General features: G+C 50.2%; 1 protein-coding gene across 5 annotated transcripts in view; it reads left to right on the top strand.

Moving 5' to 3' along the window:
* Window positions 1-15,203, top strand: part of ATP8B1 (ATPase phospholipid transporting 8B1) — a 129,583-nt gene that overhangs the window by 43,192 nt on the left and 71,188 nt on the right. For 2 of the 5 annotated variants that reach the window (XM_089305084.1, XM_089305087.1), the window contains exon 1: window positions 4,562-4,646. The exons of the other annotated variants lie outside the window; for them this stretch is intronic. The gene's annotated coding sequence lies outside the window, so the exon portion shown is untranslated. Of the gene's footprint in view, window positions 1-4,561; window positions 4,647-15,203 lie in introns of those variants that run through there. 5 annotated transcript variants of the gene reach the window in all.

The following is a 15,203-nucleotide window of genomic DNA, read 5'->3' on the forward strand; positions in this document are numbered from 1 at the left end:
TGCAATGCATGTCCTGTGCTTAGCTCAGAGTGTGATGTGTGGGAGGTGCCGTGAGCTCCCAGAGAACGTTCACCACCCCCATCCCAGGATAACACAGGGAGTCAGAGCCCTATCTTCAAAATGCAAGTTTGCTTCCAAAAGTTCCTGAAAAATGAAATTGAAAGAAGTGTGTCTTGGGGCAATCTTTTTTTTATCTATGCATTGTTTCTTCATAATACATTTCCCGTGAACTTCTAAAAATACTCCCCTCATTATCTAAGTCCTTAAACCTCTGAGATCTGTTGGAGAAGCTTCGACATCCTCCCCTTCATTGTTCGGAACTTGAAAACAGCCCGTTGTCAGAACTGCTGACTGTCGGTAGGAAGCTAGACTTTTCACGCTGCATGCAGGCATTTCCAAGTGATACATAAATTATTAACTGTGGGGAGCAATCCGGACTGGACTAAGTTACTGAAATTAAGACTTATTCTATGCATCTGCTCTCCCACAATATGGCGCTGGGAGAGGAGAAAACAGCTTCTACACAGCTGCCTCCAGTTCAGCCAATAAACTGTAGGACCTGCTCCTGATTGGAGGAGAGCAGCGTACTCGGCGTGTGGGCAGCCAAGTTGGGATTGGCGGAGGAGGACTATAAAGGAGGAGAGAGACGGCATGCACCAGGAACATCTAAGGGGAACATCTAAGGGGAACACCTGTGCAGCCCCCGAGAGAGCCGGCCGGCGGTGTGCTGCTCCCCTGCGGAAGTGGGGAAAGTGGCCAGGGGGAACCGCCCTTCCACGGAGGTGGAAGGGATAGTAGCCAACCCGGGAAGAACCAGCAGCAAACCCGGGGAGGGCCGAGCAGACGAAAGAACAGCGCAGGGTCCTGTGTCGTTCCTCCACGAAGAGGGGGAGCGACATAATGGTGCCGTGACTCGGATATGAAGCCTAGGCAGGGTCTAGTGTCGTTCCTCCACGAAGAGGGGGAGCGACATAATGGTGCCGTGACTCGGATAGGAAACCTAGGACGGATAGGAAACTTAGGAGGGAAGAAACGGGAAGAAGTGGAAAATATCGGAGAGAGAGACTAGCAAACAGCCTAGGGAAAAGCCTGACGAAAAAGGTGCCGGAAGAAGCTATTGAAAGCCTAGGCATAGACTCGGATACGGACTACGGGGGGAAGCTGGGAGAAATCTCTAAGGTCGAAAGCGAAAGTGAAAGCTAGAACAAACAGACTCGGATACGGACTGTGGGGAGAAGCCAGGAGAAATGAGGGAGGAGTATTGTTGGAGGAAAGCTTGGGGAAACATACCGGGTAGAGAAAAATGTTAGGGAAATTGAAGCTGCGGGGGCAGGCCGAGGCGGAGACGAAAGCCACTTTGGGATTCTCAAGTTAGCCCGGGAATGGGGGGCGAAGAGTTGAAACCAGAAGCTGAAACGTAAGCCAGGTTGGGATCCGTCTGATTAGCCCGGGGAGCAAAGGATGGGAAGCCAGATCGTGGGGCGGAAACGTGAGCTGGGTTGAATTCGCCAGGTTAGCCCGGGGAACTTAGATTGAATACTAGTGGCGGAGACGTGAGCTGGGGCTGTGTGACTCGCGGAGGCTGCCGCGCGCAGAGAGAGCGTGCGGGCCACAAGTAGATAGGGAACGCTGGGCTAGTGCGAGACCGCGGAGTGTGCGCGCGAAGCCTAGCCGCGCAGAGCCGCGAAGCCGCGCAGATAAGAGAAGCGGGCTGAAGCGGCTCAGCCGGGAAGCCGCCGAGAAGCAGCCTCGGGGCGGGCGCCGGGAAGCCGCGGGGATGAGAGAAACAGAAGTTTAGAAGTAAAATGAGAGAAATAGGAATGTTGGCAGACAGAAGTAAAATGGGAGAAATAGGAATGCCCGGAGATAGAGAAATAGAGAAATAGAAAGGCCTCCCCACAATACCGCAATGAGAAGGCTTGGATTCGGTCTGCCTGATTAGTAAGGCGGTAAGCACCAGCAGGCAGCTCGACCAGAGTATGAGCTGCAGGTCACCGAAGATAGGCACGAATCAACACCAATAAGTTTCCCCACAATATGGCAATGAGAAGGCTTGGATTCGGTTTGCCTGATAGGTTTTGTAAGCACCTGCAGGCAGTTCTAGCAGAGTAGAGCATGCGCTGCAGGGCACCGAACACAGGCACGCATCAGCGCCTAAAAACCTCCTCACAACATGGCGAAGAGAGGACCCGGATTCGGTTTGCCTGATTGATAGGACTTGTAAGAACCTGTGGCAACTCTAGCAAGCAGAGCAGAGTGTGTGCCACGGGGCACCGAAGACAGGCGCGTATCAACGCCAAAAAATAAAAAGAAAGGGGGATCTGTGGGGAGCAATCCGGACTGGACTAAGTTACTGAAATTAAGACTTATTCTATGCATCTGCTCTCCCACAATATGGCGCTGGGAGAGGAGAAAACAGCTTCTACACAGCTGCCTCCAGTTCAGCCAATAAACTGTAGGACTTGCTCCTGATTGGAGGAGAGCAGCGTACTCAGCGTGTGGGCAGCCAAGTTGGGATTGGCGGAGGAGGACTATAAAGGAGGAGAGAGACGGCATGCACCAGGAACATCTAAGGGGAACATCTAAGGGGAACACCTGTGCAGCCCCCGAGAGAGCTGGCCGGCGGTGTGCCGCTCCCCTGCGGAAGTGGGGAATGTGGCAGGGGGAACCGCCCTTCCACGGAGGTGGAGGGGATGGTAGCCAACCCGGGAAGGGACAGTAGCCAACCCGGGAAGAACCAGCAGCAAACCTGGGGAGGGCCGAGCAGACGAAAGAACAGCGCAGGGTCCTGTGTCGTTCCTCCACGAAGAGGGGGAGCGACAATTAACCACATGTTTGCAGTGTGATCTGGGGCCAAAACTGAGGGGTGTCTTGGAAGAGTTTGTGACCTGAGGTCTCTAAGCCAACTTTAAACACAGCAGAAGAACAGGGGTTAAAAATCTGGACGTGGCCCATTCAACTGCTGGGATGTGGGATCTGTGAAGGTGTTAACTCTTGGGTGGAAAGAGAGCAAAGCCGTGGCTACTTCTCAGACATGGAGCCCGGCCGTGTGCAACAAGGATGGCAAGTAGGCGATTTAATCAGACTTGATGTGCCAATCATACGTAGCATCCACTTAAACTTTGTATTTGTGTATAAACACTTGAGAAAATCTTTGCAAATGAAAAGGTGTCTGGGGGGATTTTTAGAGGATTTGTTTGTATTTTCCGTTGGACCCACAGCTCTGGGTGTGGATCACTAAGGAAGACTACTAACTCATCAAAGTTGCCTTTGTCCTTGGAGTTCCACGCAGGGAACTTAATTCCCATTTCCTTAATGCAGCAAGCCCCATGGTTTAATGCGGGTCCATGGTTTGGAATCTTCACTGGAGCAGGGTATAGACCAGTGGGTGCCCTTGGGGAAAAATGCACTCAAATGAAATTCTATGCAGCTCATGATCTTTGGAGAAAGTCGGCATCCAGTGTTTGCTGATGCACTCACTGCCAGGTACAATGCAAAGGACAAAATGTGGCCACTTTCATCCGGGCTGCCCTGACATGCATGCCCTGAACCCAGGACGAAAGGAACTCACTTCGTGCTGTCGTCTGGTTCTTGTAGTCATTTGCCAAGAGAGAGCATGACATGAAAGACAGGGTGGTAGGTAAGGGGGTCTCAAAACACATGATGAAAATGTGTGTTAAAAAACAAACTGTGCATGGATCTCAACATTTTTTGTACATCAATTTGACAATTATTGAAATTATCCTTAATTTTTTTAGAAACGATTTATTTATTTGGAAGGCAGAGTTACAGACAGAATAGCAGATATAGATATAGATATATAGACAGATTTTCTATCCACCAGTTCATTCCCCAAATGGTTGCAATGGCCAGAGCTTAGCCCATCTGAAGCCAGGAGCTAGGAACTTCTTCCAGGTCTCCCACGCAGGTGCGAGAGCCCAAGCACTTGGCTATCTTCCCAGGGCCTTAGCAGGCCTAGGATCAGAAGTGGAACAGCTGGAACTCCAACCGGTGCCCTTATGGGATGCCGGAGCTGCAGGCCATGGCTTCACCCACTGTGCCACAGTGTTGGCCCTGAAATTATTCTGACTGGAATAGGGTTTTTGTTGACTAAAATACACAAATCTTTTCATTTCATGTTTCCATGAACTTTTCAAATTCCCCTCCAACCACTTTTCTCCCTCTCACAACAGCGATGTGACAAATCTTAAGAGATTTGGGGCATACACACACCTGATTGGATCCTGACCGTCCAGCCCTGGAGAACCCTAACCCACCCCAGCCTGCAAACGTGAGGACAGTCCCTTCCTTTGGGGCGTATTGGGAGGATTTTATGAGCTGTGCCCAGCACAGAAGGGACTGCTCAGCAGTCTGGATAGATAAGTGAGCAGGGATTGTCAATTGCTGGCTGCTTTGGAAAGAAAAACACACAGAGCATCTCAGTGCACATATTCCTTTCCAAAATACACAAACGTACCATTTACAGAGCTGCAGTAATAGGACACACTTCTGGCTTCTGCCTCCTCCCTCTCCCCACCACGCACGCACTTCATGCTAGGCAACATTTCCCACATTTCTCCAGCTGTCATTTTTAATGGCAGCACCAAGATCACAATTCATACAACTGCTACCTTGTTGCTTTTTAGGTAGGTTCCATTTCTGCTTTTCCTTGCTAACAATAATGACAATTGTATAGAGTTTATTTGGTTAAATTATTTCTTTTGGGAAATAAATTCTGGGAATGAAATTATTGGGTCAAATGTACTTAATATCTGTAGTGCTCTTGGTCCATGAAATGTTGCTCTATTGCTTTCCATAAAGAATGGGTTGATTTCACTGCTAACAGCAGACAGAAGCAGAGTAAGAGGGGAGAGGGAAAATGCTTTAGCACAGTCGGCATTAGATGCAGTCATTGAATATTGTTAACTTAGGCATGAAACAGTGTGGTGTTTTCATCAATTTGCCTTTCTCTGATGATTGGTGAGAGTAAGCTTCCCTCTCTGTGTTTCTCATTCTTATTTACTTAGAAAATCTGCACTTTTTACTACTGTTTTGTTGATACCAGCTGTTCCTACTAAGTCCAGATGGGGCATATAAACAGACTCTTTGCACATTTCAAGTTGTAGGGCTTGTGTTGAATTCTGGGCAGCTGTGTCAGTGTTCAGGTCTTCCTGGGGTGTCCTCTCTATTTCAACAGCTTGCTGACTCCTGTAACATTAAAACAAGTCAACTCAACAGGCTTATTTTGACCGGGAGCGTTTCCTCCCAGGTGGCTATCAGTTTCAAAGCCCCAATGATTTCATTGTCCCTGAAAATATAATATAATGTAAAACCTAATTATAGCAGCAATGATAATAGAGTAAAACAGAGCCACTGTCCCTAACGAGTCAGGATGAAGCTCGAGTGTAAAGATGACCATGCTTTTCTCCTGATAACTTTCGTTATTTCCTACAAAAGTATGTTGTGGCTGGAAGCTGAACCTCCAAAATAAACCTGTGGGAAACTCTGATATTATTCCCCCATGGGAACAAGTCCCAGCCTTTTGTTTCCTTTCTCTCCTAGTTTTCCAGACAAAGGAATGGTGGCTCCACCCTGTCTTAATTTTAAACACATTTTTCGAGCTACCTCCACCCGCACTCCAGCCTGCGTTCTGTTCCTGCCGCAGCCGCACCCACGCCCACCCGTAGTTGTGGAGTGTGGCTGCCGCAGACACCACTGGCACAGAGCCACTTGATTTTACAGTGACCCGGAGATGCGGAGCGTCCCATGCGCTTCTGAACGGCTGCCCTGCCCGGCTGGCACCTTCCTGGCCACCCACAGCGGCGCCTCCATCAGAGGAGGGCCGTGCAGATCACATTTCTGCCCTGGGCAGATGTGTTCCGTGGTTGCTCTCGCTCCGTGGAATGAAGCCTCGTCGGGCTTTGTGGGCTGGGGGGGGGGGGGGGGGGAGCAGCTCCAGCCAGCCTTTCCATTTCATCTGGGCGGGTGCCTGGGCTCTCCAGGGCGCTGTCCTGCCTCTGAGTCTGCCTTCTGGCTGCTCGTCACTCCCGAAACTCTCTCTCCATCCACCCTGAGTTCTGTGGCTCCCCCAGCGCCCAGCTCAGAAATACCTAGGAAATAATGGTTGATGGAAGTGGTATAGATTGAGAGGCACTTCACATTGTATAACCCCTTGCTGTATGATGGGTCTCCCTGTGGTCCCCAAGCTTTGATCTGTGTTGCTGGTCAAGTTCATTGCTTGCTCAAGTTTCTCTGGAGACTGCAGTTGTCCCAAGCAAGTATGTGCAAGGAGGGAGACAGCTGCTGTCGGGAGCTGGCTCTGATGCTTCCTGGTCAGAGCTTAAATTCCGGTCTAACTCCAGGTGCACGCACTACACACACCCGTGTAACACAGAGCCCAGGGTGTGGGAGAAGGCCTGAGTTCAACCTGATAGTCCCGGTCTAGCAATGCCCCCCCAGAACTCATGTTGAAACTTAATCCCCAGAGTCATGTGGTGTTTGGAGGAGGGGACGTTGGATTAGAAGAGGCCCTGAGAGAAGCCCCCCCCCCGCCCCGCCCCACCATTGCATCAGCGGCTTTGTAAGAGCAAGACAGGTGCTCCAGGGAACAAGCTCACTGTGTCTCGCCCTGTGATGTTCTACACTGCCAGGGGACTCTGCAGAGCGTGCCCCCAAAAAGAAGCCTCTCATTGGCTGCAGCCCCTCGACCTTGGCCTTCCCAGCCTCCTGAACTTGTAGGAAGTATGTTTGCTGGTTTTATACATGACCCAGCCTGTGCCGTTCGGTTCTGGCCACAGAAGGCAGACTAAGACGCGCAGTTACAACCTCGGCCAAGCAGCAGCGGGCAGGCTCCTCACCACCTCCGCTTTCTCGTCGGCAGGGCCGGTGCCTGACAGCTCTCAGGAGAGTTCCGTGGCAATTGGTGTGATGATGTCACCAGCGAAGGTCCTGGCTGCCCTGCCCTGTGGCAGGGACATTAGCAACCCCTTTGCTTTTGCTTGATAAGCGTTGATTGGGGAGGAAATAAAAAAAATGTGACCCTGCGTGTGCTAGAGACAGTAATTATGTTTCCATAACGGTATAAAACTTGAATCTCATCTAGATCTAAGGTGTGCATTATTCCTCTTGCTTAATGAGATTCTTCATCTAATTACAAGTGTCATCGGGCTCGTCACAGTACTTTCAAGGATATTGGGCCGGTTCCAAACAGGGTGTGGCGTGCGTCTGGACTAACCGGATAATGGAGATCTCTGCGGCCTGTTAGGAGTGGGGAAAAAGCTTTGTGTGGAACGACCTGGGAATGACGGTGGCTGCTCGCGGTAACTCACCCTGGCAGTACTGTCGTTAATGGCATGTGTGTCAGTTATCTGTTGCCGTGTAACAAATTACCCCGGCACACTCGTGTTATCTCGTGGCTGCCATGGGCCAGGTGTCTGAGCACAGCTCAGCTGGGCCCTGTGCACAGGGGGTCCCATGAGGCTGCAGTGAATCGGTCAGCCGGGGCTGGGGTCTCATCTGAAGGCGTGGCTGAGGAGGGATCTGCTTCTGAGTGCCTGTGGTTGGCAGAATCCATCTCCTCAAGGGTATTGGACAGAGGCCCCCGTCCTCGCCGGCTGTTGGACAGAGGCCCCCGTCCTCCCCGGCTGTTGGACAGAGGCCCCCGTCCTCGCTGGCTGTTGGACAGAGGCCCCCGTCCTCCCCGGCTGTTGGACAGAGGCCCCCGTCCTCCCCGGCTGTTGGACAGAGGCCCCTTTGATCTCCTCTGTCTGAGCCTCTCTCCCTGGCCGCTGCTCTATCACAGCCAGGAAGGGGAGAGGAGCAGCGGGCGAGAGGGAGGGCGTGGTTTTTGCAACCTAATTTAGGAAGTGGCATCCATTGCCCGTGCCATGTTCTGTTGTTGGAAGCAAGGTTCCATGTCCACCCCACACTCACCAGGAGAGCCTTTTACAGGGGCATGAAGACCAGGGCTGGGGCCGCTGGCTAGGTTCTACCAGATGTAGTTCTAGTTGATTCTATTTAGTATGGAACAGATCATTAAAAAACATGCCTAGCATAGAACATACAGAAATCAGACAGCTCATGCAACTGTGCATGATGAAAAAAACTATGGATTAAAAAGTTTTTTTCAATAAAAATAAAAAAACTTATTTATTTATTTGAAAGACAGAGTTAGAGGAAAAGACAGAGACAGAGAGAGACCATCCAGGTGTTAGTTCACTCCCAAAATGGCCACAATGGCTGAGACTGAGCCAGGCCAAAGCCAGGAGCCAAGAACTCTGTGTGGGTCTCCCACTTGGGTGCAGAGGCCCAAGCACTTGGGGCCATCTTCCGCTGCTTTCCCAAGTGCCTTAGCAGGGAGCTGGGGCAGAAGCATCCAGGACTCAAACTGATGCTCATATGGGATGCCAACTGCACAAGTGTTGGGTTATTCTGCTGTACCACAAACCTGGACCCCTAAATAAACTTTGTAAAAAATATTTATTTCAGAGTAACAGAGGGAAGGAGGGAGGAAGGGAGAGAGAGAGAGAGAATGAATGAATTTCTTCCATCTGCTGGTTCACTCTCCAGATGGCCGCAATGGCCAGGGCTGGGCCAGGCCAAAGCCAGGAGCTTCTTCTGGGTCTCCTACATGCATTCTGGGACCCAAAGGCCCGAACCATCTTCCACTGCTTTCCCAGGTGCATTAGCAGGGAGCTGGAGCAGAGGTGGAGCAGCCAGCACTCAAACCAGTGCCCATATAGGATGCTGGCACTGCAGGGGGCTGCTTAACCCAGTATGCCACAACACCAGCACCAAAATAAGCTTTCTTAATTCTGTTTTTCCAGTAACTTTTTCAAGCCCTCCCCCATGTGGGGATACATGTTATGTTAAATATTTTACAACATTATCCTTAATAATATTAATAAGCAAATGAAATGAGAAAGCAGATTTTAGAAATAGTCTTTCTTTTTGGGAACTCTAAAAGCCAGTTTAAAAAAAAAAAAAAAAAACCAGGGGCAAAGAATGAGCAAATATTGTATCAGAAATCTTCTAAACTGGGCTCTCCCTGGACACAAATCACAAATCATGAATTCTGGCAGAGATGTCACTGATCCCCTGGTCACACCCCACAGGCCACGGGGTCCTCCACCCCACCCTGTCACTGTGCATACAGACGGTGTTCCAGGAGTGGCAAATGCAACTTCTTTTGCTTCATCTGGAAGCTTTGTGACAGCAACAAAAGTATGTGTTGTCCCGGCTTCTGAGTTCAGCCTCTATATTTGCACGGGCGGAAGCATGGCGCTGTGTTTCCTGGGTTCCTTTTTGCTCTCTCCTTGCAACAACTGCTCCCCCACAAAGGGAACAAAAGATCCCACCCATCTTTCCTTCGTGGCTGTTCAGTGGCTGCATTTCCAGAGCTGCCAAGCAATGGGCGTTAGAGGTTCAAGTTTGGAAATTCAGATGCAAAAATCCCAGTGTGGAGCTCTGGTAGAAATGGCACCCCGTGGCTCCTCCTCTTTCCGATCCCTACTCTCTTGAGGCTTGGCTCCACTAAGCAGATGGCTCCCTAGTCCTGCGTGTTACAGTAGCATGGCTGGTTCTGGGACCAGCAAGTAAGGGCTGGAGGGCAGGGCCCCGAGTTCCCTCCCTCGCTTTATGGTAAATTTCGGCTTTTGAGTCCTTGTCTTGAAAATCTTTCTTTTTTTCTATTTTTAAAAAAGATTTATTTGAAAGGCAGAGTGTGAGTGTGTGTGTGAGCTCAGGCATCCATCTACTGGTTCACTCTCTAAATAGCTGCAATGGCCAGGGCTAGGTCAGGCCCCAGCCAGGAGCCCAGAACTCCATCCAGGTCTCCCATGTGGATACAAGAGCCCAAGCACTTATCCTCTGCTGCTTTCCTGGGCCCATTAGCAGGGAGCCGGATGGGAAGCGGAGCATCTGGAATTCCAACCAGCGCTCTGATACGGGATGCTGGCACGGCAGGCGGCAGCTTAATCCACAGCACCACTGCTCCAGCCCGAGAGTCTTTATCTTAGAAGCAGAGGGAGAAGGTGCTGGAATTTAACACTTCTGTCAATCCACTCTCCAGCAGGAACTGCTAGGGGCTTTCACAACAGTTATGTAAATTAACCCTTAGAACGTTGGAAAAGGAAGCATCCTTCCCTCTTATTTTTTAGCAGATGGGAAAAGTAAGCCATCAAATGTTAAATTATACAGCCATGTGCTAAACTCCTGAAAGCAGAGCCCAGACCGGTAAGTCCTGCTGCCTCTCCGCCGGGGCAGGAGGCCTCCCTCCCTTGGTGATGGCCAGCGAGGAGCCTGGGCCTGAAGAGGAGCGGAGCTGGCACGGGAGCCCCCTCGTACTGGTCGCTGGAGCAGGCCGCCCTCAGCTGCGTTTCCGGTGGCCTTTTGCACATCCAGCCACCTTGAACTGACCCTTCCCGTCTCTGTTTCCTGCTGTCCTATTCTTATTGCATAAAAAACGCATGTCCACCCCCTTCCTAACCATGACTTCGTCCACCCTGTGGTTGACCTTGTGCCTGAGCTATTTTAAGTGCCAGTCCGATAAAGTGACGAATTCTTGCCGTCTCTTCTGGGGTAATAGGGGATGAGGGTGGCTGTGTGTTTCATTGTAATTAAGCTCATTTTTTTGTATTACTTGTCAGGGCGATTGTTTACTTCTTTCAATGTAGAATTAACACATTTGCTTGATAAACTCATAATATTTATTACAACACTGAAGTTAATGTTTCATTTTCAAAAACCAGAGTGTACCTTTTAAGCGTGATATGTTTACATGACAATTTGGATCTTACCCCCCAAAAAATGAAACCACTTAGTTGTTCTGGATGTCCAGGCTAATAAGAATAATTTCTAAAGATTATGTGGCCGGGGCCGGTGCTGTGGTGCAGTAGGTTAGGCCCCCGCCTGCAGCACTAGCATACCAAATGGGTGCCAGTTGGTGTCCCGGCTGCTCTGCTTCTAATCCAGCTCCTTGCTGATAGCCTGTGAAAGCAGTGGAAGATGACCCAAGTGCTTGGGCCCCTGCACCCACGTGGGAGATCCAGAAGAAGCTCCTGGCTCCTGGCTTCAGAATGGCCCAGCTCCAATTGCAGCCATTTGGGGAGTGAACCAGCAGATGGAAAACCTTTCTCTCCGTCTTTCCACTTCTCTCTCTCTCTCTCTCTCTCTCTCTCTGACTTTGCTTATCAAATAAAAAAATAAATCTTGAAAAAAAATTTATGTAACCAGAAAATACTTGAATGCTAAGTCACATTGATGATTTTCTTTAAAAAAGATTTATTTATTTACTTGAGAAGGATAGTTACAGACACAGGGAGGGAGAGACAGAGAGAGAGGTCTTCCATCCACTGGTTCATTCCCTACATGGCCACAATGGCTGGAGCTGTGCCAGGATCCAGGAGCTTCTTCCAGGTCTCCCACGTGGGTGCAGGGGCCCAAGCACTTGGGTCATCTTCCACTGCTTTCACAGGCCATCAGCAGGGAGCTGGATCAGAAGTGGAACAGCTGCAACTTGAACCTGTGCCCATATGGGATGCCAGTGCTGCAGGCAGATGCTTAACCTACTACACCTCAGTGCCGGCCCCACCTTGATGAACTTTTTACAGAATACTGATACATCTGTTGCTCACTTGCTATAATGTTTATTCATTTATTTTCAATGCTTTGAGATAAACATGCAGATTGTAGGTATGACATCATCTTGAAACTGGGCACAGGTGTGTGCTACAAGGTGTATGACCACAGTGTCCTTGTTTGAAGGGGAGGTGCTGGCATGCTGCCCCTTAGGCATTTGGAGCTGTGTGTCTTCCCTAGGAAAGAAGCTATAGGACCGATGGAGGGGCACCACGCCCTAATGAATAGTGCACTTGTCTTCTTGAGGAATATTTCCTCACTACACCTTGTAGCTTATTTCCCATCCCCAGGTCATTTCCAACTCTGTCTGGCTATGTTGACCATTCGTTTTGTTGCTGTCTCTTATTAGCTTTCATTTTAATCCAGAGGTCACGAGGCGTTTTCTGTGAAAGGCCAGACAGTAAATATTTTATGCTTTGCGGCCCCGTGGTTTCTATGGTAATGACTGTATCCAGCCCTGATGTCGAAGCTCAAAAGCACCATAGACAATACAGTAAGAAATGGGCAAGAACGTGTTCCCAATAAAACTTTATTTACAAAAACGGGCTGCGGGCCAAACTTCACCTCCCGTGTGGCAGACGGAGGCAGGTCCTCACCTTCGGGGCCTTCCCCTAGACTGGTACAGTTTCAACGTGTGTGGTAAACCTTTTTGATGGTCTGGAACGAGTCTGGCTCCCGAAAGGCCCACTTTGATTGACTTAGGATCCCAGTGGTTTCGGTTTTTGTGCTTCTTGCCCGGTAGCTTCTATCCGGTGTGCTGCAGCCGACTCTGCTCCTGGGTGGTGGGCATGAACGGTGCAGAGAGGACAAAGAACCTGGATGTTAGGCAACCCTCCAGGCCCGCGAGCATTTTGCTGAATGTTTGCTTGTTGTCCAGATCTTCAGATGTCAGCCCTGTGTTATGTACCAAGTGTACACAGACCGGCCTGTGCTCCGAAGATCTTGCGGTCTAGTGGGAGGTGGGATGAGCACTTAGTAAATGTGTATTTACAAATCATGCTGAGTGCTGGGAACAAAACAAAAATAGGAGGTCAGTAGTGGTGGAGGAAGAGGAGGGCAGGGGCCTGCTCCACGCCATCCATGGAAGGGATCATTAAGGCTGAGATCTAAGGAATGAAAAACAGCAATCACGTAAGGAACTGGGAGGAGAGCATTTCAGGCAGCAGGAAGAGAGCATGTGTAAAGGCCCTGAGGCAGGGAAGGCTTCCCTTGCTTAAGAAACTAACCTCAGGGCTGTGGGGGCACTGAGGAGTGCTGAGCGAGGAGGAGGCTGCAGAGCTGAGTGCTGGGGGAGATGTGGGGTTCCCTTTATGTTGGGAAGCCATAGCTGCTGGGACAAAGCACCGTGGTTTGGAGACAGCACATCCCCGACTGAGGCGCCAGCAGGGTTGGTTTCTGCTGAGTCCTCTGTCTGGTTCGTGGGCAGCTCCGCCCTCGCCTGTGCTCACCCACGGCTTTCCCTCTGCATGCACAGAAAGGAAGAGTGAGCCCTTTGCCACTTCCTGTTCTGGAAGGACACCAGGCCGAGGAGTTATGGCCCCTTCCTGATGACCCCATTTAACCTCCATTACCTCCCCAAAGGCCCTGTCTCCAAACACCATCAGGGTGGCAGGCCAGGGCTGCAACGGACAAATAGTGGGGGGGAGGGGGGGGCGGGGGTGGCGTTGGGTAGCCAGCCATTCCCTCCCCAGGTCACAGAGAGGGCCCAGGCGGGAGGAGGACCTGACTCTGGTGGTCCTGAGGAGGTGGGTGGTAGGGAGTGGAGGGAGGTCCCTGGAAAGAAGGAACCCACCAGGAGGGGAGGGGCTGGGGGCAGGCAAGACTGGCCTTGCTTGCTCTGGCCCCAGGCTGTCTTTTCCTTTGTTTGTTTTAGAGAAAAAAATAAAATCTCTCATCTGTTTGTTCATTCGCTAAAGGCCCACGACACCTGGAGCAGAGCTCAGGCCACAGCGGGGAGCCAGGAACTCAGACAGGTCTCCTGTGTTGGGGCCTGGGACCCGTTTTCTTGAGTCTTCACTGGGACGGCCTTAGCTAAGATCAGGACCCAGAACCCGGCATTGAACTTGGGTACTCCACCATGGCCTCTCAGGGTCTTAACAGGTGGGCTAAACAGCTGCTGCTCCGGACTGTCCTTGAGAGCTTGCTAATCTGCAGCCCTCCGGAACCTGCAGGTCTCTAAGTGATGGTGCTCTCAGGGCCTGGTGGAGGACGTTGCACCTCCCAGGTGCTTCATGGATGCTGGGTAAATGCACACCTGTCTGCCAGGCATGGGCTGGAGCTCCGCGGGGTCCTGCTGCCCGGGTGGTTACCGTATCTGCCTTACACTAGGGCCCACGGTTTACACCTGCAAAGCTTCCGGTTCTCAGGGCTACAAATACGTGATTGCTTCCCTTTTGTCTTTGAGTAGTCTAGAATGACAGAGAACTTATTCCTGTGCGTATCTGGATCTCCCTCTCTCTGTCTCTGTCTCTGTCTCTCTCTCTCTCTCACACACACACACACACACACACACCCTAGAAAATCTGGGGCCATTGTCGCTGCTTCCCAACCCAGCTGGGGCAGGCCTGCTGAGTGGTGGGGCCACAGAGCCTTGAAGACCTTGGGTCACATCCATGTAGGCTGTCAGGTCTGTTCCCTTGTGTGTGTTTACCTCTCCTCTCGACCGTGAAAGACTGGATACAGGCTTAGCCTGGGAAACCAACAATATCCAGCCACTTGGCGTTTTGGAAGCAGTGATGAACACGTTTCTAAGGAATGTACTTACTGCCAATGATCCCAACAGGTAACAGTGGTTAAAAGGGTGAAGTTCATGTTAGGTGTATTTTATCGCAAGAAGAGCTGTCTCTGTGTGGTGCTTTCAGATTTTTCAGTGTTTTGTGTGCCCTGTAGTGGAGAGATTGGATCTTTACTGTGCCACTCACAGCTGACCCTGTAAGATGGGATGATAGTGTCTACTTCAGAAGATTGCCCTGTTCAGTACACAGTAGGTGCACAATACATGATTTAAAAAAAAAAAAAAAAAAACAATTATTTTAGTTCTCAAAGTTTTGTCTTTAAGGGTTTGGGAATTTTTTAAAAGAGAATATACAGGGCACTTCAAAAAGTTGGTAAAAAGTGGTATAAATGATGTTTATTTTGTTGCAAAAGGTTTTAAAGTTCATCCATATGAGGGGTCTTCAGAAAGTGCGTGAGAAAAGCATATTATGAAATTGTGTGTTTTACTGTCGTAAGTAAAACTGGTCCCAGATCTTCATATAAGTCCTTGGAAGTTTCCCAAGTGGCCATTTGTGGGAATAAAGATTATTTTAGTTGTGCAAGGAGCTAGATTTGGTTCAAAACATGCCATCAGCTAAGTAGGTCCAGTCAGGGAAATTTATGCTCAGTCAAGATAAATAACACAGAAACAGAACCAGAAGATCCCTCCTTAGAAAGCCACTGCTTTTGCTGGAAAATTTTAATTATTGTTGCGCAAGTGACGTCATGTCCTCAAGTTCTGGGCAGATAACAGAGATGGCCCTCGTCAAAGGGGGCAGGGAGACATCAGGGAGCCTTTACGCAGGACTGAA

This window comes from Oryctolagus cuniculus, chromosome 10 (assembly GCF_051225735.1).
Source record: "Oryctolagus cuniculus isolate XC-2025 breed Fujian yellow rabbit chromosome 10, ASM5122573v1, whole genome shotgun sequence".
Taxonomy (NCBI): domain Eukaryota; kingdom Metazoa; phylum Chordata; class Mammalia; order Lagomorpha; family Leporidae; genus Oryctolagus; species Oryctolagus cuniculus.